The sequence below is a fragment of the Cryptomeria japonica genome, chromosome 1, assembly GCF_030272615.1.
Source record: "Cryptomeria japonica chromosome 1, Sugi_1.0, whole genome shotgun sequence".
Lineage (NCBI taxonomy): Eukaryota > Viridiplantae > Streptophyta > Pinopsida > Cupressales > Cupressaceae > Cryptomeria > Cryptomeria japonica.
Window position 1 is genome coordinate 309,101,374 of NC_081405.1, and position 24,072 is coordinate 309,125,445.

The following is a 24,072-nucleotide window of genomic DNA, read 5'->3' on the forward strand; positions in this document are numbered from 1 at the left end:
AATATTTATTGTGGGAGGCCAATAATTATTGTTAAAAGGAACAAATATATAATTGTATGAGCGAAAATTTTTACTTCGAAGGAAAAATTATTTAAATGTATTGGCAATTTTTATCCACCGCTTGAAAATTATTTAAATGTATTGGCGAATATTTTGTTATTTATGGTATAATATATAATTCATTGGCGATTTCATAAATTCATTGCCATTAATAGACAAGGCACATCACATCACATCAGTACATCACATCACATAATACATTGAGTCTAGACTCTGCACAATGTATCAATAAGCGCGGCCTCTTTGACACGTAAAGGGTGACACATACCTAAAATCTATCAATGATTTTAAACCGTTCGATGATCTTATATCAATGGCTGAAGTTTTATTTCAGCCCAATTTTTTGAAGAGAACATAGCTCACCAGAAAGTGCCCAGAATGGAATTGGATTCAATAGACACGTATCAAATGTCATGAATCACAATCCATAATTTCGTTCATTTAATATATATCTTTTCACTTATGGCAATCCACTCTGTCCCCATGACTTCCAATGTGATACTTGCCAATTTGGTACTAGTTCATGGCTATTTACAATTTCGCACACTCGTGCATTTATGGGAAAGATTTGTAGAGATACGAAAGATTTAAAATTTTTTATAGCAGTTAATACTGTTAAAGAAGTAATTATTACAATCAAGAGCTTCAACAATTTATATATGATCTCTGCTTCTTTCATCTTCAATTAGCCTTTACCATTTAGTAGATAAATCGTTAGAGCTCATGGTATTTTAGGTTTATAGGCTCACTGCTCAGGTTGTTTAATTTGTTAATCTGTTTTCTCAAGATGGACACTCTCATCCACTTGAGAAGCATTTCTGCAGAGGACCAGAGGGCCTTTCTAGGCTGCGTTAGAGACCAACCCTCTAATCAGTCTGCAAGGAGGTTGGGTCATTCACCAATGAAGTTGTGTGGATGGTGCTGGGTAGAGAATTTCTGCAAAATGAAAATAGGTACCATGTTAACACGAACATTACATCTCGCTTCTTAGCATCTCTTCTGGACTTGGGAGGAGACAAGGTGGATATGCTGATGTTGTTGAGGAAGGTTTTTAAGGAAGACTTCCTTGGAGATGACATTACTCTTGTTGTTCTTGCAGAAGTAGGGGTGGGGATCCCTTGGGCGAGTGATTTATCCAAACTTCTCCTCCCTGAACAAACACTGCCAGTGGCCAGGCAACCATTTCTCCTAAACCTGAATGCAGAGAAACTGACGCGTCATAAAAAATGGGCACGGATTGGCGGGGACTTCCTCCGGAAATAGTTCCTCCTGGACAACTTTCCAAACTACATGTGGCTTGAAGAATTCTCTCAGCTTATGCTGCCTGAAGAATTCTACATGGAAGGAGGGCTAGATTCATAGGGAAAAATTGTAAACAATTCCACTACCTGTAGTTTTTTTTTCCTATGTCCTTGAACCCTAATAGGCTGAGTGCCAGAGGCTCACTCATTTTGGCTTTTAAGTTTTTGGGGGACTCAAGTCTCTGACAAAAAAAGTGTAAATTTCAAAAGCATAAATAATTTAATGATAATTTTTCAAATTCCAGTTTGTTTCACTTTGCCTCTTACATTCTTATGGATATAAAAATGCTTTCTGTGATTCTATTTCATTTTTATTAATTAATTTCTTTCAAATGCTTTTTGTATATGAGCTACCGGCTACGTTATTTCAATTATTTGTTAAACAATGGAAATAAATTTAATACCATGATCTTTTTTATGTAATGCTATAAAAAAAAAATTCAATTCATTCCATTAATTATTTGTACATTGATTATGGTTGATTATAATTTTATAAATATATACTATTACTATATAGTCATTCAAAATACAAAATTTCAAAAGTTGCAAGATACAAAAGTTTATCGGTCAAGGTTTTTTCATTCAATTAATTGAAACGTTTCAAGATACAAAATTTGTCCACAGCTTATAGCAAGCAGACAAAAAAACTAGTTCATTGCTGATAGGCCGCTCACTCAGTCTCACTATCCCCCTGGTCCTCCTAGTCCCTTCCCTCCTCAGAGGTTGATGCTTTGGCTTTCCCTTTTGCCGCTTCAGCTTTCATTTTTGGAATGCAATTTAGGAACCTGAAGTCAGGGTTGCCCTCCAAGCTTGCTAGTAGCTATATGGCCCTTCCTTCTTCAACCCTATCTCTCAATGCCCTACCAACCTCCATCCTTGCCACCACATGCAAAGCATTCAGGACTTCACCCACCCTCGTTAATTTAACAAAGAGTTTCATCACTTCCCACCTCACTCGGGCTCATTCACGGCACTGGTATTTGATTTCATCCTCTGGGCCATGAATAAAAGGAAGCAATTCCTCCTGGTCATCCCCTTCCATAATTCGAATGCCAACTCCCGGCACCACCCACTCCAAGATTAAATCCAGGTTAATCAAAAACTCCCCATCAATCAATTTGACCAATGTCAGTTTTACCTTTTCCAGCTCCAGTTCAAATTCACAGGCCCATGCCATAATCCGAGAGTAAACCTCCATGTTAGTTCGATACTGGTGACTGATATGTGCCACCTCCTCCACAAGCATCAGTCAAGTTGCTGCCCACAACTTCTCCTCCTTAAACCTGAATAGTCCTTGCATTCGTTTATCAGATACTTTGCCCAAAAAGGGCACCAACTTCTTGTCTATTTGAAGTGTGAAATTGGCCTCCATTGTCTTATAGAAGGTATGATTCTATGAACTACGAACTACAGATTTGTTCTGCACTTGCAGCTGCTTCAAAGCAAAAAGTGGTACACAGATGAAAAGGTAAAAAAATTTGCCTCTGTCTTAACTCTTATTGGTCGGGTAATGAATGTGCACAATAAGACATTAATGCCATGAGATCACAAAAAAGATTTCCTGCCATCCTCCCCTTCTTCCTTTCGTGCGGCATGCCGTAGACAACTCCTTGTGCAACAATTAATCACCACCTTGGCATTTGTACTTTCCAAATTTTCTCGCCTTAACAGGTTGAGGACTGTAGTTGCACATTTTTTTAAATTAATAGACTAAATTTATGTTGAAATTTTATATATATTTTTAAACTATTTTTGAAAATGATATATCGTAAACATATTTTCAAAGAATTTTTTTAAACGTTAAATTAATATTTTAGATTTAATATTGAATGTTTTCTTTTTAATATTAAACTTTTACCTTTCAAATTGCAGATCAAAATTTATATTTTTATTTAGTTATTTGTTTTATTCTAGAAACTAAGTTTCATGTTTAATACTATTTTTGAATTTAAAATTTTTACAAATAATATTAACATTATTTTTAATAGTTATCTCAAACTATTGTCCAATGCCCGAAATTGAACATTTTAAATTTAATTAAATAGAATTATGTGAAAGTCTACACTCAATACTTATAGTCTATGACTCTATAGACTATAAATCTCTTTTTCGGGAGGAATTTTAAAATGATTTAGTAGACTTTAAAAACAGACTAGAAAAGTAACGAGTATGGTGATGTCCCAGAAAAAATGGCAAAAGTCGTGGGACCCACTTCATCGAAAAATAGGTACCATCGACCGTTGGATGAACAAAGATCAACGACTAGGGTGGATTTCGGCCCGAATGTGGGAAGCGAACACCTTTCTGAGAACTTTGCCCGGAATTGGACATTTTAAATTTAATTAAATATAATTAATTCTAAAAATCTCTTTTTCGAGTGGAATTTTAAAATGATTAAATAGACTAAAAATCAAACCGGAAAAGTGACGAAAGTATGGTGACGTGCCAGAAAAATGGCAAAAGTCGTGGGACCCACTACATCTTAAAACAGGTAAGATTGACCCATGACCGTTGGATGAACAAAGATCAATGGCTAGGGTGGATTTCGGCCCAAATGTGGGAAGTGAACACATTTGGGAGAACTTCGCCCAGAATTGGACATTTTAAATGTAACTAAATACAATTAAGTCTATAAAGCTTTTTTTCGGGCGAAGGTTTAAAATGATTAAATAGACTAAAAATCAAACTGGAAAAGTGACACAAGTATGGTGACGTGCCTGAAAACTGGCAGAAGTGATGGGACCCATGATAACTGACAATAGGTACCATCGTCCGTTGGATGAGCAAAGATCAACAGCTTAGGGTGGATTTCAGCCTGAATGTGGGAAGTGAACAAATTTGGGAGAACGTCGCCCGGAATTGAAATGTTTTAAATTTAATTAAATTTAAGTAAGTCTATAAAGCACTTTTTCGGATAGAAGTTTAAAATTATTAAAAAGACTTAAAAAACTCACCCATAAAGTCACAATAGGTACCTTGGTCCCTCGTCCATTGGATGAGCAAAGATCAACGGCTTAGTGTGGATTTCAGCCCGAATGTGGGAAGTGAACACATTTGGGAGAACTTCGCCCGGAATTGAACGTATTACATTTAATGTCCTCAGAAATTTAGAATTTATACTGAAGTATTGAATGTTTTGTCCTTCGGCATCAAATAATTAATAATAATTAATAAAATTACAACATGATTCTTATTGTCCTCGAAATTTATACTGAAGTAATGAATGTTTTGTCCTTCGGCATCGAATAGTTATTAATAGTAATTAATAAAATTACAACATGATTCTTGATATTTTGCCCTTTAGGTTTTACTTTTCTACTTTTTAGAGTTTTCAAAATAAGAGACTCGTAAATCATAATCGTCTTTCATTTCTTGGATAAACCTATAAATTGAGGGAGATTTAGAAACAACTACTAGATTGAGGAATGCAAGTTGCAATAGAGACTGTCTATGCCAATCTAGTGAAATAGAAATTCCAATTTCTGGGTAAAATCTAGAACACCTACATCCCACCTTTTTTGCTTTTGGTAATCTCATGGTCCAATTTGAGGGTTTGCATTTTCAGGTTTTTATCTAGCTGCCTAGCATTATTTTGAATTATTAACAATAATAGTGATGGGGAAAATGGGAAGCAGTAGTTCAACAAGAAACCAAGTGAAAAACAAAATGTACCTAAGCGAACTGGTTAAAACACTAGGTTTCACTGATGAATACCATGATATTTATGACCCTGCTATCCATGGTGAAAGCGTATCATAGATATTAGATATACATTGTCTAGTAAGGCGTCAGATGCATCCAGGGCAAAATTTTCTGTTTTCAACCCAATGTTACAAAAAATAACAAATAAAATCGCATCGTGGGATGTTGGATTGGGAAGCATGGTGTTACCTGAAGTATTCCCTTGCCCTGATTTTGTCACGGTCTGCACCAAAAATTATGATGAAGATAAAAAAGCAATTGTTAAGAAAAATACAAAAGAGGAAATTCTATCCATAAACGAGGGAGAATTTTCTCGTTTGTTGAACCTAGAATTTGAAGCCCAAAATTCAAACGTCCAAATTGACCTTGAAAAGCTGGTAGGGAATTATGGGAGTCTTGATCCAAGTCGCAGAGATTCATTTATCAAAGGTCTAATAAAGATTGGTACTGGTATTGTGTTGGATCAGAATCATAAGCCTCCTTATGATTCTAAAATTTGTGTTCCATGGGTTGAGGACAGTATTTCCTTGCTGTCATTTTGCCTGGGATTAGAAAATGATAGGGAAGTGGGTGCAAGCCTTCTTGAAATGATTTATAATATCCATTGTGCAAGTCAGCCAGTAAGAGATAATTTTATTGATCACATTGTAAAATCCATGCAAAAACAATTACTTATGATCAAAAAAGGTTCTTGTAAGACATTTAGGTTCCCATCCTACTTGTGCTATCTCCTTCTATCCAAGTATCGCGCAATATTTGAGACCAACAAGCTTCAAATTGTGAGCTATAAGATTGATGAGAAGACTGGGAAGAGAACAAACTGTCCAATATATGATTGGAACCCAAAGATAAGGATGCATGATAACAGAAAGAACTAAAACCATTTTGTAGACTTCTTTTTGGCACCAATGTATAATGAAATTACAAGCACTCCAATGCCTAGGTTGCCTATGTCTTGTAGAGATTGCTTTCAACTCGGAAGTCAAATAGAATTGGCTGACTGGTTCTTCATGGAAGAATTCACTATGTTAAGGTTTTACGGATTGGCAGTAAAACCATACAGACTTCCAATACATGTGACAGAGAGGGTATTTGCATTAGAGTATGTACGGAAATTGGAGAGCACAGATAGGCACTTCCATGGTCAGCAAAAGAAGAGCATATTTCCTTCCTTGCCTTTCTCATGTGGAGGGTTCACATTTGAGAGAAAAGCATTCATTGTGGCACATGATTTCTTGACAGTTTTTAACTTTGGTGACGAGGGTCTCTGGCAGTATGATCCAATCAGTGTAGTTCAAGCAAGGCTTAAGAAAAATGGGAACTCTTCTGTGTGGGGGAAAAAGCGAGACTAGGTTATCATGCCCTAATCCTACCTCTTGTCACACATTACGGAATACGAAAGAGCCTAGAGATATCGCACAATTGGCTACTTCTTTTTGTGAAAGAGAGAGCCACGGGATATCTATGAGGATTTCTATTCCCTTGTTGAAATTGTAAGATCAAGTAATGCAAGTTCAAACCCTAATCCCAAAATGCAAGTATGAACTAATAACGAGATTGCAGAATTGAGATTAAACAATGAACAACTGTAAATACAAGGATGAAATAAGAATGCAGATGTGTAGCCGGAGTCAAAATCGGACTGAAAATGTTCGGGACGGGGGCGCGGGTGCCACTGTCCTGAAAACTGCACCGGAAACTGCTGTTCTGCACTCTGGAACACTGTCGGAAAGCTGTCTGAAAGCTGTCTGTCCGAAGGACCAGGGCGCCCAACGCCTCTGTCCCAGGGACCAAGGTGCCCAGCGCCCCTGTCCTGGTAGGACCAGGGCGCCCAGCGCCCCTGTCCCAGTCTTCTGCTCTGCAATTTGATACAGAGTGTTGTCTCGACCTTCTCTCTCCAGATCTGTAACCCGCGGCGTCGTCTGAATCCTGAAACCTGCAATGATATCTAAAAAAGGGTGTATGGGCGGCTATATAGGGTTTTGCCTTAGTCAAACCCCCACTTCGGTGATTTCCACCTCCACGAATAGCCAAGTTGTTTTGTAAAATGTATTGTGTGTGCAGACCTAGTGTGTATGCAAGGTCCTAAAATGCAAGAAAGCAAACTAGAGCAACCTAGAAAGTAAACCCTAATTGCTTGTAAATGATAACGTAAATGCTCTAAATCAAGATGCAAAGTGATCTAAAGCATGAATAAATGATGTATTGAAGCTTATGTAAAGACATGAAAACAACATGAAATCATACCCAACCCTCAAGGGAGGAGTACAAGCCAATCTTCAGTCGGTAATCTCCTATTGTTCTTCAATGTCTTCCAAGCCCTAAGTGGATGAATGAATTTGATAGATGCTTGATAGAAGGATGTTGAATGTTGTTGAAGTCTTCAAAGATCTGCTCTTTCGCTGCATATGAAGTTCCTGAAAACAAAAATCCGATCCTTTCAAATGAAGAAAGAGAGCTCTTATGTATGAAACCCTAGGTCGCAATTTCGTCTTTTAGCCGACCTAGAGATTGAATATCCCACCAATTTCTTGGGGTTAAGCTTTATTTTATGATTGGATTGCGCTCCTAAAATTTTGGGAAAAATGTCCGGGACCGTGTGCACTCCGGGCGCCACAGTCCTGACAACTTTTCACCAAATTTTCAGGGCCGTCAGATATGATGATTTTAGAGAGAATCCCGAAGTTACAGGTGATTTCGAGATGTTTTGACCCCCGAAATCAAGCCCCCAAGCTCAGAATAGGGCCTAATTAGGGTTTTTGATTAAGTGATGTATTGGAGGAATAAAATGAAAGGGGCATGCTTTAATGAAAAGGCCCAACTTTGTGATGTGGAAAATGGTGAAATAGAACCTTTAGACCTAATTAATTCGATTAATTAAGTGCTAAAGGAGAAATGCCATGCAAAGTGCAACTGCGCCAAGGCGGGTGCTAAACTAGGTGTTAAATTGTACTGCTTTAGCAAGTGCGTACAATTTATGACGTTACATTTAGCCCCCACTTTAGCGGTCATATGAGTACTACGTGCATATGCAAGCTAAAGTACAGAAAGTAAACATTATTTGAAAAAGGATATATCCATAAGTTGTCAGACGAAGCCCCCAGCGGCATCTGCAGTACACAGTTAGGAACCGCACCCTACAAAACACACGTTAGATCACAAAAATCACCTAATGCTTACTAAGGAAAGTGATGAAATCTGTGAGTAGCTGTATGCCCCCCCTGTTTCGACTTGCTTATTAGGGAGGTGAAACAGGGTAGCATGTTTACTTACGACAAATTGTGTAAGAGAGTATTGATGAGGGATGTTCACTGAAAAGGCTTCATTAGAGCACTTTTTGGAACATCCCGAGAGTAGGGGAATGAAAATACGATTCCTATGCAACAAACAGTTCGAAAATCGCATCTCCCAAACTCAAGTTATGATGAAATGAGTGAAAGAGAAAAATTAGGGTTTTGGAAATAAAGGTACAGGAATGAACGTATATACCTTGAAAGAGACACTTGCATTTGTCACTTTGTTGATTCTGAGTACTGTTCATTGCAGCGGAGCCCACATAGCTATCATCATGCCTTCATGATGACCGGAGCGTCCTACGAGGGTTGAGATCCTACGCCAGGCCGTGATTGACGACGAGCCACTGGACGAGGTCAGTTGACTAAACTTTGACTTTTGATTTTCTGCATTTTGACTTTTCTGTGATCGTATGCGGGCCCTGAAGGCTGACCTGGGGCCCACCCAGGGTGCCATGGTCCCTGTGGGGCGCCCTGGTCCCCCCAGGGCGCCATGGTCCCTGACAAGGGTGCCATGGTCCCTTCAGGGCGCCATGGTCCCTGACAAGGGTGCCATGGTCCCTTCAGGGCGCCATGGTCCCTGACAGGGTGCCATGGTCCCCTCAGGGCGCCATGGTCCCTAACAGGGCGCCATGGTCCCTAACAGGGCACCATGGTCCCTGACAGGACACTATGGTCCCCAATCAGGGCTTGGCGAGGGGTTTCAGGACTAGCACACGATGTTCGACAGTTTGCATTAGCGATTTTGATCATCGAGTACTGATTATGGTTATGTTTTTGTGTTGTAGGGCCTTCTGTACATGAGAGAGCATACAGTGGGACATATTCTTCGCAGTTTATGAGATCAAATTCCACGGCTTACTCAGTCAGAGAGAGACACACTGTCGATAGTAGGATTATGGTATGTGATCCTCATGCCAGCCATTCGGTTCCATCCTGTGATGCTGATGGCATTGATGGAGCGATGGGATCCTGACACATGCACATTTCATCTTCCAGTAGGGGAGCTGACAGTCACACTCGAGGATGTGTACCGTATACTTCGTCTTCCTATCAGAGGAGCGACTGTTACATACGCGACTGATCGGTCAGCGGAGGATCATCAGAGAGAGCAGGTGTATTGCATAGGGAGAGTCATGCCGAGCGAGACGAGAGGTCGCATCATGGTCAGCTGGCTCTTACATCCTACAGGGGAGGTACCCCTTCTAAGACGCCTTATGATAGCCATCATAGCACTAGCCATCTGCCATAATGGGCGAGGGACACACATGCATGGGGGTCTCACATGGTGTATCAGAGCGATGGAGAGACACAAGAGAGTGTATGCTTGGGGTCGGAGTATGCTTGCACATCTCTATCACGACCTTGAGGAGTACGTATTTGGACAAGGGTTCAGTTTGATGACATGCACACTTCTGCAGGTGTGGATTTTAGAGCACTTCACATGCACCAGGCCCGTCGGCTTTCCACTAAGTACAACGAGCGAGCGACCTAGGGTGTTCGCTTATCCACTTACCAGTGAGTGGAGATTTGGAGATTTGTTATATTGGAGAGTGATTTTTGATAGACTGACAGCCGAGGTGACAGTGTGGAGACCTTACCTACGGATGCATAGACGGGATGGGATGGAGAGACTGTTAGCATGCCTACAGAGGAACCGCCTACTGCGGGGACGATATGCACACATCATAGTCCCTTTCTACTTCGACCGAGTACGGAGGTAGTTCGGGCTAGAGCAGTGTGTTCCAGTCGATGTGCCCATCTATACTCGACACTCGCGGGTCCTTCCCAGACCTAGAGCAGTAGCGAGACCGATGATAGATGACATCGAGACTACAGACTTAGAGGGATCTGATCAGGATGTAGTCACTGACTACTCTGCAGAGCCTGGAGCACAGCGCAGGTACGTCTCATGGTTTATGAGATCATATCCAAGTCCTATCTTTCCACCAGATCATCCGACAGGCTATCCAGGCCCATGGAGACATGGAGACCAAGACGAGGACCAGGGATCCAGGTCAAAGGAGCCAGAGGAGGGAGAGGGTCATGAGGAGGTGGGAGATCCTGATCCACCTATAGGCGATCAACCCAGTGCCGAGGAGGAGGGAGATGCAGGTGATGATGCGGATGAGGACGAGGATGAGGATGACGAGGAGGATGACGAGGAGGAGGATAGAGATGATGAGGAGGAGTCGGATGCAGCTCCCCACCATTCAGGAGACGATACCATAGCTCTGGATCCACCTCTTATTCCCCAACAGGGGGAACATGAGGTGATACGGAGACCTGTTCCTAGTACCGTCCAGCCCACACCCATCGTGCATAGATTATTCGAGCGAGGGGAGCCTAGCGGTGCCCAGGCACAGATGCTACCATATCATGATCCCTACTGGCGTGAGGGAGATCCAGGTATAGTAGTTTTATATTGATTGATTAATGTTTTGATGATATAGAATGATACTAACAAAAAATCTGTTCTACTGCCATAGCTAATGTGCAGGAGTGGCGTTCCTTAATTCAGTAGGCAATGACAGACATTTCCATGATAGCACAGATCCCCAGTTCCTCACAGATTGCCTATAGGCCTCAGGGGAACGCGGGTCGGCATGAGGACTTGTTTTCCCCATTCCGAGTACAGGTAGATATATGGAGGGAGAGAGAGAGAGTCCTATCAGAGGACCTCCAGCAGGCACGGCAGAGAGAGAGAGTCCTATCAGAGGACCTCCAGCAGGCGCGGCGAGATCTAGCAGCGGCTCAGGTCGAGGCTACCACCTATCGCGCGATCCTTATGGATAGGGATCGTAGGAGTTCCTCTCGGAGTCACTCACAGTCTGTATCGCGTTACACACCCATGGGTCCACCTTCACGGCTAGATCAGGAGGGAGCGTCCAGTCGACACTCTCCAGCCACTAGCCCTAGGGATAGGAGATGATTTTATGATGTAAAAGAGAGGTCACATTTTGGATATACAGTGACCTATATTTGTATACGATCCACACATATATATATGTATATATACATGCTTCTCTTTTGTCTCAAATGTGTTATCTTTAATGCTTAAAACAATGTATATTTTGTTTTGATTAAATCTAATACATCTGGTAAATGTACATGTATGTTCAGAATTTAATTTCCATGTGATTGATTTCTCAATGCTCCATGATTAAATTGATACATGTGTGACTTTATTAAATATTTAATCAAGTACTACATTGATGATAGGGAAGAGATATGCATTAAGTCTAAGAATCATATAACTAATGTGATTTAATTTTGAATTTAAACACAATATGATACTATTCTACTTAACACATAAAGACACTGTATAATATGCTAGCATAATGGGAATGTAAATCTTTCACAATTTACATAAATGAATTCAAGACAAACCATAAAGTAAGAAGACACGCTTGTCAGGAACGAAGCAATATAGATTAAACAACATAACATTTAATTCTATTTTGCTTTAATTAAGAGACACTAACATATTATCCAATGTTGAAGAATTGAAAAGAAGATAGATGAAGAATGAAGAATTAAGCATAATATCTACACAAGTGCATAGCATTGATAGGTTCTTTAAGAGGCGTACCATCTACATCCACTATTTTGTAAGCACCTGATCCATAATCCTCAATAACGATATATGGTCCAAGCCAATTAGGACTAAATTTTCCCTTTTCTGCAGGTAAGGCATTCACATTGCGCTGATTCTCATAGAGGACTAAGTCACCTACTGAGAAGGAACGTTGAATAACCTTATCATTATAGCTTCGTTGTAGAGTTTTGTGATACGCTTGAATATGCTCAAGAGCGTTTATACGCTGTTCATCAAGCATCTCAAGCTGTTGAAGTCGTTGTTCTCTATAAGAGTCATCATCTACTATACCTTTGAGAGAAACCCTAAGTGATGGAATCTCTAACTCTAAAGGCATAATAGCGTCAGCACCATAAACAAGATTATAAGGAGTAGTTCCTGTGGCAATTCGTACACTCGTTCGGTAAGCCCAAAGAGCATAGATTAGCTGGTTACTCCAATCCTTACCATGCTTATTCATGGTTTTGCGAAGTATTTGTTCAATTATCTTATTGGATGATTCGGCTTGACCATTTGACTGAGGATAGTATGGTGTAGAAAATCGATGTTTGATATGATACTTCTCGAGGAATTTCTTCACGTCCTTGTTCTTAAATGATGTCCCATTATCTGAGATTATAGTGGAAGGTATCCCGAATCGAGAAACAATGTTTTCTAGAAGAAATTGACAAATCACTTCAGCAGTGGTAGAGCGAAGGGGAATAGCTTCTACCCACTTCGTAAAGTAATCTGTTGTGGTTATAATGAAGGTGTGTCCTTGAGATGAAGGAGGAGAGATTTTACCAATAAGATCCAAACCCCATTCGGAAAAAGGCCAAGAAGCTACTTGAGAATGGAGTTCTTGGGCAGGAGCATGAATCAGATTATTGTGTTGTTGACATTGATGACATTTTTTAACAAATGAAAAGGAATCCTTCTGCATAGTTTGCCAATAGTATCCCATACGAAGCAATCTATGAACCAAGGATTTGCCCCCAAAATGCCCCCCACAGGCACCTGAATGTGCCTCTTCAAGAGCAACAGGGATTTCCGACTTGTTAAGACAATGAAGGAGAAGACCATCATAACCCCTTCGGTAAAGGACATTAGAAAGAATGATATACCTAGCAGACAGGTTGCGGATTCTAGCCCTAGTGTTCCTATTAGCGGAATCAGGAAAGGTACCATCGGTCAAATATCTTACGATATGCGAGTACCATTCATCTGAGTCTATAAAATCACAACATGTTACCAAGCTAGAATCGTCTACAATAGCTGGAGAAATAAGGTTGTGAATAACAAATTTAAGATCAACCACAGGGTCCTCTAAAGATACAAGAGAAGCCACACATGCCATTGCATCCGCATGTCGATTATCTTTTCGAGGAACAGGTTCCATGGTATAAGAATCAAATTTCTGTAATAAAGAGATGGCAAGATCTTTATATTGTGATAATTTGTCTTGTTTTGCTTGATATATTCCTGTTACTTGTCTTATAATCATTTGTGAATCTCCATAGATATGTATGTGTTTTATGTTCAGAGCTAAGGCTGCTTTTATTCCTGCTATAAGAGCCTCATACTCAGCAATGTTATTGGTACACAGGAAATTTAGACGATAGGATAAGGGAATGGGTTTCTTTGTAGGAGAAATCAGAACAACACCTGCCCCCGATCCCGTATGACACTTAGAGCCATCAAAGTATAACTCCCAAGTTTCATCTTTCTCTATAGAAAGAATGAAGTCATCAGGAAAAGACTCAGGGTTAGGGAAGGAGAAAGGTGAAGGGGCCTCAACTAAGTGATCGGTCAATGCTTGTCCTTTAATTGCTCTTTGTGAAACAAATTTAAGGTCAAATTCAGTTAACATCATAACCCACTTAGCTAGACGTCCTGATAAATCAGTTTTAGAGAAAAGATGCTTCAAAGGATCAAACTTTACCATGACATGGACTTCTGAATTTAAAAGATAATGTCTCAATTTCTGAGTCGCAAATACCAAGGCCAAGCATTGTGTTTCTATCGCAGAATATCGGGTCTCATAATCGAGTAAGGTACGACTTATGTAATAAACCGGACATTCCTTACCATCTTTATCATGTTGTGCCAACAATGCTGTGAGAGCATGAGAGGAAGCAGTTGTATACAGAAGGAAGGGTTTAGAAGGTTCGGCAGGTTGAAGAATAGGAGGACTAGCCAAATACACTTTTAAATCTTCAAATGCTTGCTGACAATCCTCATTCCATTGAAAAGTGATATCCTTTTTAAGAAGTTGAGTAAAAGGAAAGGTACGATCCGCAAGCTGAGACACAAACCTACGAATAGCTTGAATCTTTCCTTGTAAGCTTTTAAGTTGAGACACATTTCTAGGAGGTGGCATGTTGACAATAGCATCTATTTTCTTAGTATCCACCTCAATCCCACGATGCGAAACTATGAACCCTAATAGTTTTCCACTATCCACACCAAAAACACATTTGCGGGGATTCAAGCGCATGTGATATTTACGAATTCTTTCAAAGATTTGACGAAGGATTTTAACATGATCCATGGGAAGAAAGGATTTGGCCAAAATATCATCAACATAATCCTCTAAAATCTTATGCATATAATCATGAAAGATAAGGGTCATCGCTCGTTGATAAGTTGCACCGGCGTTTTTAAGTCCAAAAGGCATCATTATCCAACAAAATGTACCCCAAGGAGTGGTGAAAGCAGTTTTGAATTGATCTTGAGGGTTAATAAAAATTTGATTGTAGCCTGAAAAACCATCCATGAAGGATAACAAGGCATGTCCTGCCGTAGAATCAACTATCATGTCAATGTTTGGAAGAGGGAAATCATCTTTTAAAGAAGCCTTATTTAGATCCCGAAAGTCAGTACACATTCTTATTTTGTTGTCTGGTTTAGCCACAACGACAATATTTGAAATCCATGGGGAATAGTCAATAGGGCGGATAAATCCAGCCTCCAATAATTTTTCAATCTCAGCCTTAACAAGCAGAGCCACCTTAGGATTCATTTTTTGAATCTTTTGTTTCACGGGCTTAGCATCAGGAACTAAGACAATATTATGAGTAACGATCTTAGGGTCTATACCAGGCATGTCAGAATATGCCCAAGCAAAGATCTCAAGGAATTCATGCAATAGTTCTTCATATTGTTTCTGTTCCTCTTCATCCAAACATTTCCCAATTTTAGTGACTTTCTCTTTATTGCAAGGATCCATCTTAACATCAGTGGTGTCACTTATGAGAAGATTACTTTGTTGAGGAGTATCCTTTAACTGAGGGAATTCTTTCACAATCTCCTCATTATCAATCTCTTTTCCAAAATAGGCTTCAGTGTTCAAACAATAAGGGAGTCCCCTATTGTGATGATAACGAGGAAGAGTGTCATAGGCTCCCAAGAACTCAGCTAAAGCATCGTCGGTAGGGAAGACATCCAAAGCACAGGCACACGAAGGATCCCCATCAATATACTCAGGATGTTGTATTGATAAAGATGTAGAGATAGCATTAACACTAATGCATGGTCTTTTAGAAGCTTTAGTACATTTGCAGGGATTAAAGCCAAGTCCAAAGGCATAATTGTGAAAATTAGTCTCTAGAGGAATTCTTATCCCTTGTTCATGAGCACCACAACCTTTTCCATGATACCCATGCTTAGCAAAAATGCGAAAACCACGACCATAACGATCAGCCATTTCAGGAAGAGAAGGTGGTTTTTCATAAGACAAAGAATCAAACTCTTCATAATTAGAGATGTGAGGAGAAGAAGTTTGAGAGGCGGCCACAAAATTATTACTCATAGATTCAGGTAAGGTTGATTGATTTTTAGTTTCTTCTTTCTTTTCAACTTTATGATTTTCAGCTTCTTCCTTCTTTTCAACTTTAACTTCTCTAGAAGGAACCTTATATTCACCCACAAAGGTAGGATTAAAATCAAGGGATCCCCAATCGTCATCTTCAAGGATCTTCCCAGGATCAAAATCCTTCTTATGTGTAGTTTCAAGTCGAGAAGAATCTTCTCCAAGAACTCCAGACTCATCCAAAGAATTTTGATCATCGGAGAGCGAGGATTCACCGATAGGTATCTTATTTAAAGATTCATCACTAGATGAGGACGGCTTAGAAGAACCCCCCTTAGAAGTGGATGTTTGCAAACAAGCTTGAAAATTAGTATCACCTATCAAGGTATATGTCTTATTGTTATAAATAAATTTAACTTGTCTATGCAATGTAGAAGGGACAGCTTGCATACTGTGAATCCAAGGTCTTCCCAGTAGCAAGTTGTACGTTAGATTTCCCGACATAACATGGATAGGTGTAGGCAAAGTAACAGGCCCCACTATGATGGGTAAGGTGATAGTACCTAACGAATTTTTATCCACATTATCAAAGCCTCGAATAGGACGAGAGTCCGGTTCAATTAAGGATGTATCCACATTCATCTTATGCAAAAGATTAATGCTACACACATTAAGACCAGAGCCATTATCTACTAGTGTTCGCCTTATAGCTGTGTCTTTCATGATAACCACAATCATCAAGGGATCATATTGATGTTGGATTTCACTAGTAGGCAACTCATCTTGGGTAAACACAATTTGAGCTTTAGGATTCATCACAGAGTTAACCAAAGATGCTATATTACTAGATGTATTTGGTGGAGGAACATTCAAATCTTTCAAGGCATCTTGTAACATTCCATGATGAGCGGAAGAAGTTTGAATCAAATCCCAAAGGGATATCTTAGCAGGGGTAGCTTTAAGTTGTTCTATGAGATCATATTCCTTTCTAAGAACTTGTGAAATATGTGGAGCTTGAGGAAGAATTGGTTGAGGATTAGGAAGGGAAACTAGAATAACAGGAGGGGGATTAGGTTGCCTATTATTTCTGGTATGATAAGTATGGGCAACCGCATGATAACTCTCTCTAGTTATTTGCTTGGCATAATTATAAGGACTTATAGGTTTTCTTCCTTGCACAGTGATGATTGGTTTATTCGGAGTACGAAAGGAATCATGATCATACCCTCCTTGGACAGTAAGGAGAGGTGACTTAGAAACTTGAAAGGTGGGAGAAGGATAAGCTCCTTGGACTTCAAAGAGAGGCTTTTTATGCTCATTCAAGTTTATCATGTTAACTAATTTAGAAGTCTTGTTCTTGTTTAAAGATTTCGATAAAGCCACAAAGTCATCAAGAGCATCATCCAACAAAGCATGATCATATCTATTGAAAGGTTTATCTTTTGATTCAAAAGGAGACATCTCCTCATAGAGGGGATTGGTGAAAACAACCATGTTACTAGATTTAGTGGAAGAGTTGATAGGAATGTACCCTTGAGAGGACTCATTCAACTTATCTTTCTCATCACAACGAAATGGCATAGTAACAAGGTTTATGAGTTTTTGGTAAAATGAAGGTTTGGCATCTTTAGGGTTTAAAAACTCATCTAAAGCTTCATCTAATTCATCTTGGCTATACTCATAATAATCATCGAAAGCATGAACATTTTGCAAATAAAAATCTGACATTTTGAAAAGATTACACAAAACACCCAATGCAAAGAAACACACTTTTTCTTTTTTTTTTCTTTTTAATGAAAATGAAATGAAAACACACTAAATCTAGATCTAGATCTAACAAATGCAATGCAAGAGGAAGCAATGATAGATTCACGTCGGGTTCACCAAAATGTGTGGGGGAAAAAGCGAGACTAGGTTATCATGCCCTAATCCTACCTCTTGTCACACATTACGGAATACGAAAGAGCCTAGAGATATCGCACAATTGGCTACTTCTTTTTGTGAAAGAGAGAGCCATGGGATATCTATTAGGATTTCTATTCCCTTGTTGAAATTGTAAGATCAAGTAATGCAAGTTCAAACCCTAATCCCAAAATGCAAGTATGAACTAATAACGAGATTGCAGAATTGAGATTAAACAATGAACAACTGTAAATACAAGGATGAAATAAGAATGTAGATGTGTACCCGGAGTCAAAATCGGACTGAAAATGTTCAGGACGGGGACGTGGGTGCCACTGTCCTGAAAACAGCACCGAAAACTGTTGTTCTACACTCTGGAACACTGTCGGAAAGCTGTCTGAAAGCTGTCTGTCCGGAGGACCAGGGCGCCCAACGCCTCTGTCCCAGGGACCAGGGTGCCCAGCGCCCCTGTCCTGGCAGGACCAAGGTGCCCAGCGCCCCTGTCCCAGTCTTCTGCTCTGCAATTTGATACATAGTGTTGTCTTGACCTTTTCTCTTCGGATCTGTATCCCGTGGCGTCGTCTGAATCCCGAAACCTACAATGATATATAAAAAAGGGTGTATGGGCAACTATATAGGGTTTTGCCTTAGTCAAACCCCCACTTCGGTGATTTCCACCTCCACGAATAGCCAAGTTGTTTTGTAAAATGTATTGTGTGTGCAGACCTAGTGTGTATGCAAGGTCCTAAAATGCAAGAAAGCAAACTAGAGCAACCTAGAAAGTAAACCCTAATTGCTTGTAAATGATAACGTAAATGCTCTAAATCAAGATGCAAAGTGATCTAAAGCATGAATAAATGATGTATTGAAGCTTATGTAAAGACATGAAAACAACATGAAATCATACCCAACCCTCAAGGGAGGAATACAAGCCAATCTTCAGTCGGTAATCTCCTATTGTTCTTCAATGTCTTCCAAGCCCTAAGTGGAGAAATGAATTTGATAGATGCTTGATAGAAGGATGTTGAATGTTGTTGAAGTCTTCAAAGATCTTCTCTTTCACTGCATATGAAGTTCCTGAAAACAAAAATCTGATCCTTTCAAATGAAGAAAGAGAGCTCTTATGTATGAAACCCTAGGTCGCAATTTCGTCTTTTGGCCGACCTAGAGATTGAATATCCCACCAATTTCTTGGGGTTAAGCTTTATTTTATGATTGGATCGTGCTCCTAAAATTTTGGGAAAAATGTCCGAGACCGTGTGCACTCCGGGCGCCACGGTCCCGACAACTTTTGATGAAATTTTCAGGGCCGTCAGATATGATGATTTTAGAGAGAATCCTGAAGTTACAGGTGATTTTGAGATGTTTTGACCCCCGAAATCAAGCCCCCAAGCTCAAAATAGGGCCTAATTAGGGTTTTTGATTAAGTGATGTATTGGAGGAATAAAATGAAAGGGGCACGCTTTAATGAAAGGGCCCAACTTTGTGATGTGGAAAATGGTGAAATAGAACCTTTAGACCTAATTAATTCGATTAATTAAGTGCTAAAGGGGAAATGCCATGCAAAGTGCAACTGCGCCAAGGCGGGTGCTAAACTAGGTGTTAAATTGTACTGCTTTAGCAAGTGCGTACAATTTATGACGTTACATCTTCAGCGTTATGTCAACATGAAAGTAAACCATTGCTAGAAAAGCTTAGAAACAAGGACTCCTGGGATGAGGTTAAAAAAGAGATGGAGAAAATTGCAGCTGACAATAATATTTCAAATGAAGAAATTTCATCACAAATTATGGAGGGCCAGGGCAGTGAGGGCATCCAAAATAGGAGGTCCTACAATTTCTACATAAAATCTGCTAATCCATCTAAGAAAACTATTCCCAAATCAATTCTACACGAATGTAAAGAGAATTGCTCGACTCAAACCAAAATAAATGATTTTTGGACTATGAGGAGGAATCTCGGTGAACCAGAGACAAGTGCAGAATTTGAGAGCATCGATGAGGATACAAAGTTTAACAAATTCTGGGATATGGAGCATGGTGGGACTGAAGGTGATGATGATGAACATGAGGTTGTCGTCGAGCCCCCTCCAACAACTACTACAGTGCCTAAAATATTAGGTGGAGTCAGTGAGTCCATGAAAGACAAATATAGGAAAGGGGCAAACCTTGTGGAAAAAATGGGTTTTGAAGGTGGTGGTCTAGGTCCCAGAGGAGAGGGCATTTGGTATCCACTTCAAGTACAACTTCCATCATAGTCAAAATCAAAAGGTCCTTATAAACCAGTCATTAGACTTGATTCTTCAGATTCATCAGGGATAGGTACTACTCATTACCCTTAGGGTCCACCTACATTTGTTTCTAGTTCAAATCCACAACCACCACCACATCATGGTATTCCCATTGGTGGTGAATTAAGTGCCACTACCACTGGTGGGGAATCTGGGGATAGTATTCCTATTATTGTTCAGTCAAGTGCTGTTGTGATTGGTGGGTCAAAATCAAAAGGTCCTTATAAACCAGTCATTGGACTTGATTTTTCAGATTCGTCACTGATAGGTACTACTCATTACCCTCAAAATCCACCTACATTTGTTTCAAGTTCAAATCCACAACCACCACCACATAATGGTATTCCCATTGGCGGTGAATCAAGTGCCACTGCCACTGATGGGGAATCTGGGGATAGTATTCCTATTATTGTTCAGTCAAGTGCCACTGTGATTGGTGATGTTGGCATGGGTACTACTACTGATACTACTTGTCTTGGTGTTGGACAAGGGCAACAACAAAATATCTCTCGCAAGAGGCTACTAGAGGTAGATACTCAATCTCATACTATTGAGAATCCTATACCAAGTGCCACTGACACTACAAATCAATCATTTGCAGCTTCAGATCACACACCTCAAAAGACTATGTAAACTACACATGAAAGTGTCAGTGGGAGTGGGACAACATCAGGAACTGTTGTTGGTAATCCTAATCCTGGTCAAGCATTAGTTAAAACCACAGGAATAAGTGGAACTTGAGCCTATGGTATTCCTATGTCACCTTTCAAACATTCAATTGCTTCAGCAAGCCCAGATTTTCAATTTCGTGATTAGTATGAAAAAGATGAACACACAACAAAAACAAATAAAGAAAAAAAGAAAGCATTTTATAGGAATTCCATGTCTAAAGTTGTAAATGAACAACCTACAAGGAACTGGGTATTTCCAACATATGACCCACAGAAAGATATGATGGAGTTCATGGTTGTTATGCCCCCCGACACATCTAAAGATAAAAATCCACCACACAGTCAATAGATCCCTCTCAATTTCAAGTTAGCACCCTCCAAATGGATTTTTCCAAAGTACATAATGTGGACAAAATTAGTGTGTCAAAAAGGACTAACGAAGTGGTCTACACTTCACTGCTAAAGGTGGAGAGAGAAAAAAATAAACTGGAGAAACAAATAGAAAAGTTACAGGCAGACCTGGAAAATGAAAAATCAAGGAGGAAAGCAGCAGATAGCAAGTGCAATGAATTACAGAAAAGGATAAAAAATTTGGGCTCTACAATAGAAATTGCAGTGTAGAACAAGAAGAGTGTAGAATTGAAGGACATGATAGAAACACTGGCTAAAAGTAGTAAAAAAATTGTTGAGGAAAAAGCCAGTTTTCAAAAATTATACAGAAGTTATGAGTCTGCTGCCGCTGAAATGAAAAAATTACAAGACCTATTGGATCATGGGAAGGAAAAAGAAAAACATTTGCAAGAGGAAGTAGAGGAAGAAAGAAAAAAATGTGCACAAATGAAAGAAGACTTGCACAATGCAAATGATAAAATAAAAACTTTGGATGATAGATTCAAAGATAATATGAAAAATACAACGAAGTATATACAAGAAAACATTTGGCGGGAAATAATGAAGAGGAGTGAGAAGTTGTGTGAATGGTTTCAATTGACTGAAAGTATGAGACAAATTTTTTTAAAAATCAAACGGCACTATGAGAAGAGCACACATGTTTATTCAAAAGAGGAAATGGCAAAAAAGATTCTGAAAGTAGTCTACAGTTCCAGTGACAGCTACTTGGCATCTAAGGGAATTAAGAGCCGCATTGATGCCACAGTTATGACATCATCTATCATTCAAAAATGCTAGAAGCTAAGGGAAACATCAGAAGTTATGGACAGTTGCAGAAAAAAGATAATGAAGCTGCAAGAAAAGAAAAATAATTTGATTAAACTTGGTTTGCCTAAGCCTGTTGACACAGAAAATAAATTCATTAGAGAAGAAGCTTACAAAGAAATCATCAAGAAAAAAATGAAGTCTGATTTAGACTTGCTTCCATAGGACACAACTCCCAAAAGCTTTCTGGAATTCATCCAACCATTTACAACTCTAAATTCGCTATTGGATGAAATAGTGATGTCAAGTAAATCTTCTAAATATGGAATGTTGACAAAGTTGGAGTTGACTTTCCATAGTTTACAGAATATTGATCTTCCATCAAACGAAGAGTGGAGCACCCTACAAAAACTGGCACAAAAATCTTAAGAATCATAGTATGTATTGCACAATTTTCTTCTTTTATTCTTAATTTCAAGGTTTTTTTTTTTTCCTGTTTGCTATTTTGCTAATCCAACCTATGAATCTAATTTATGAATAGGAAAAAAATAGCACTTGCTATTGCTATTGCTATTTTGCTAATCCAGCCTATGTATCTATGATGCACACTGCAAAACTTCAGCCAGTAAATTTGTATTCTCAAATTCTCCCTTGCTTTAACATTTATGCATTTCTCTATTTCTGATTAGTAGGTTTTAGGCACTGCTATAGCTAGTATCTATGTTTAATTTGTCATGAATCATGGTGTGAATTAGTATTTAATTTTGAACTTTGTTTTTTGAACATGAGACATCAAACATGTAGCAGATGTTAAATTGCTAATACGGCCTGTGATGGCCATATAAATATGTGCTGAGTTTGTGATTTTGATGTTCAGTGTTCACATGTTGCAAACTTGCAATTCAACCTGAAGCTGTTGTTGCTCCCTTGTTTCTATAAAAGGGAATTCAGGGTCATTTGCAATTTTGCAAAGGGTTCTGAAACTTTGTATTCACTTTTGCATGGACATTGGAGAATCACAAAGGACTTGTTGTTGCTCTCTTGTTTCTATAAAAGGGAATTCAGGGTCATTTGCAAAGGGTTCTGAAACTTTGTATTCACTTTTGCAATTGGCATGTAGAATCACACAGATTGGTGTATTACTATTGAATGAAATGTATCATATGGCTATATTTATAAAGAATTAATGAAAATCTAAGTTCTCGACATGTGTATTACTATTGAATGAAATTTATCATATGGTTCTGAAATATATCACACAGATTTGAGACTCAAACATGTATAAATAAATAATAAACATCTCTGTATCAATAAACACATTATGGTTTTTTTTATTATGCTATTTTAAATCTGGAAATAGAAAGTTGAAAAATAAAATTACAAATCAATATTAAATTCTAATTGCAAAAAGTAATATTCTTTTGTAATATGAATTATGAGATACAGTAATAAGATTAATAAATACCAATCTCTTACAGTTGCCATTCATCCTCATCAAATTCAATGCTTTCTTGATTCTCGTTTGTGGTTTCTTTACTCTGAGACTAAGTCTGCATATCTTCGCTGAAAAACATCTCAATGCTACCAGTAGGTCCACTAGTCCCACTGGCACTTTGGTTTGAAGTGTTGCCCAAGCCTCCTCTTTCACATCTGGACCTCCAGATTTGCAGTGTCCTATCGTAAGGAAAAGTGTGGACATCATACCTAGATGTATAGAGCCTCAAGCAATTTTCCAAATTTTTGTCTAGTTTGTTTCTTAGCTTTGATTTTAGGAACCCCAAAGCACTGAAAACTCTCTCATCTTCCATCGAACCCAATATCATCGTAAGACATAAATCAGCAAGTTTCACATATTCTGGCATTGAATCACACAAGGTTGCATTCTTAGCTATATATTTCCAAACCCTTGTTACTGATCCCTCTTCGTAGGGGTTCTCCATTTTGTCATATTGTTGTTTCATAGTGTATGCAAAACGAGATGATTTCTCTCGAAGATGAGTTTCGTCTAATATTCCATTTATAGTTACTCCATTCAATTCTCTGGATGTGCAAAATTGTTTTATCAAAGTTAGTAGCTTAATTCGAAAATCAGATGCATTGTTGAGGCTCCAATAATGAGGAAACACAATAGACATGGCTTCAAGTAGGTTGTCAGGAGGGAATCTGCTTCTAATTTCTGAGGAAAGATCATATGCAATTTTCTTCACAGAAGTAGTTACAGTCTCAACAGTCTTGTCGAAATCTTCCTTTATAACTCTTGCTAGTTTCTTCTTGGGGCGCTTTCCTGGTTCCTCAGGGTCAACCGTGGCA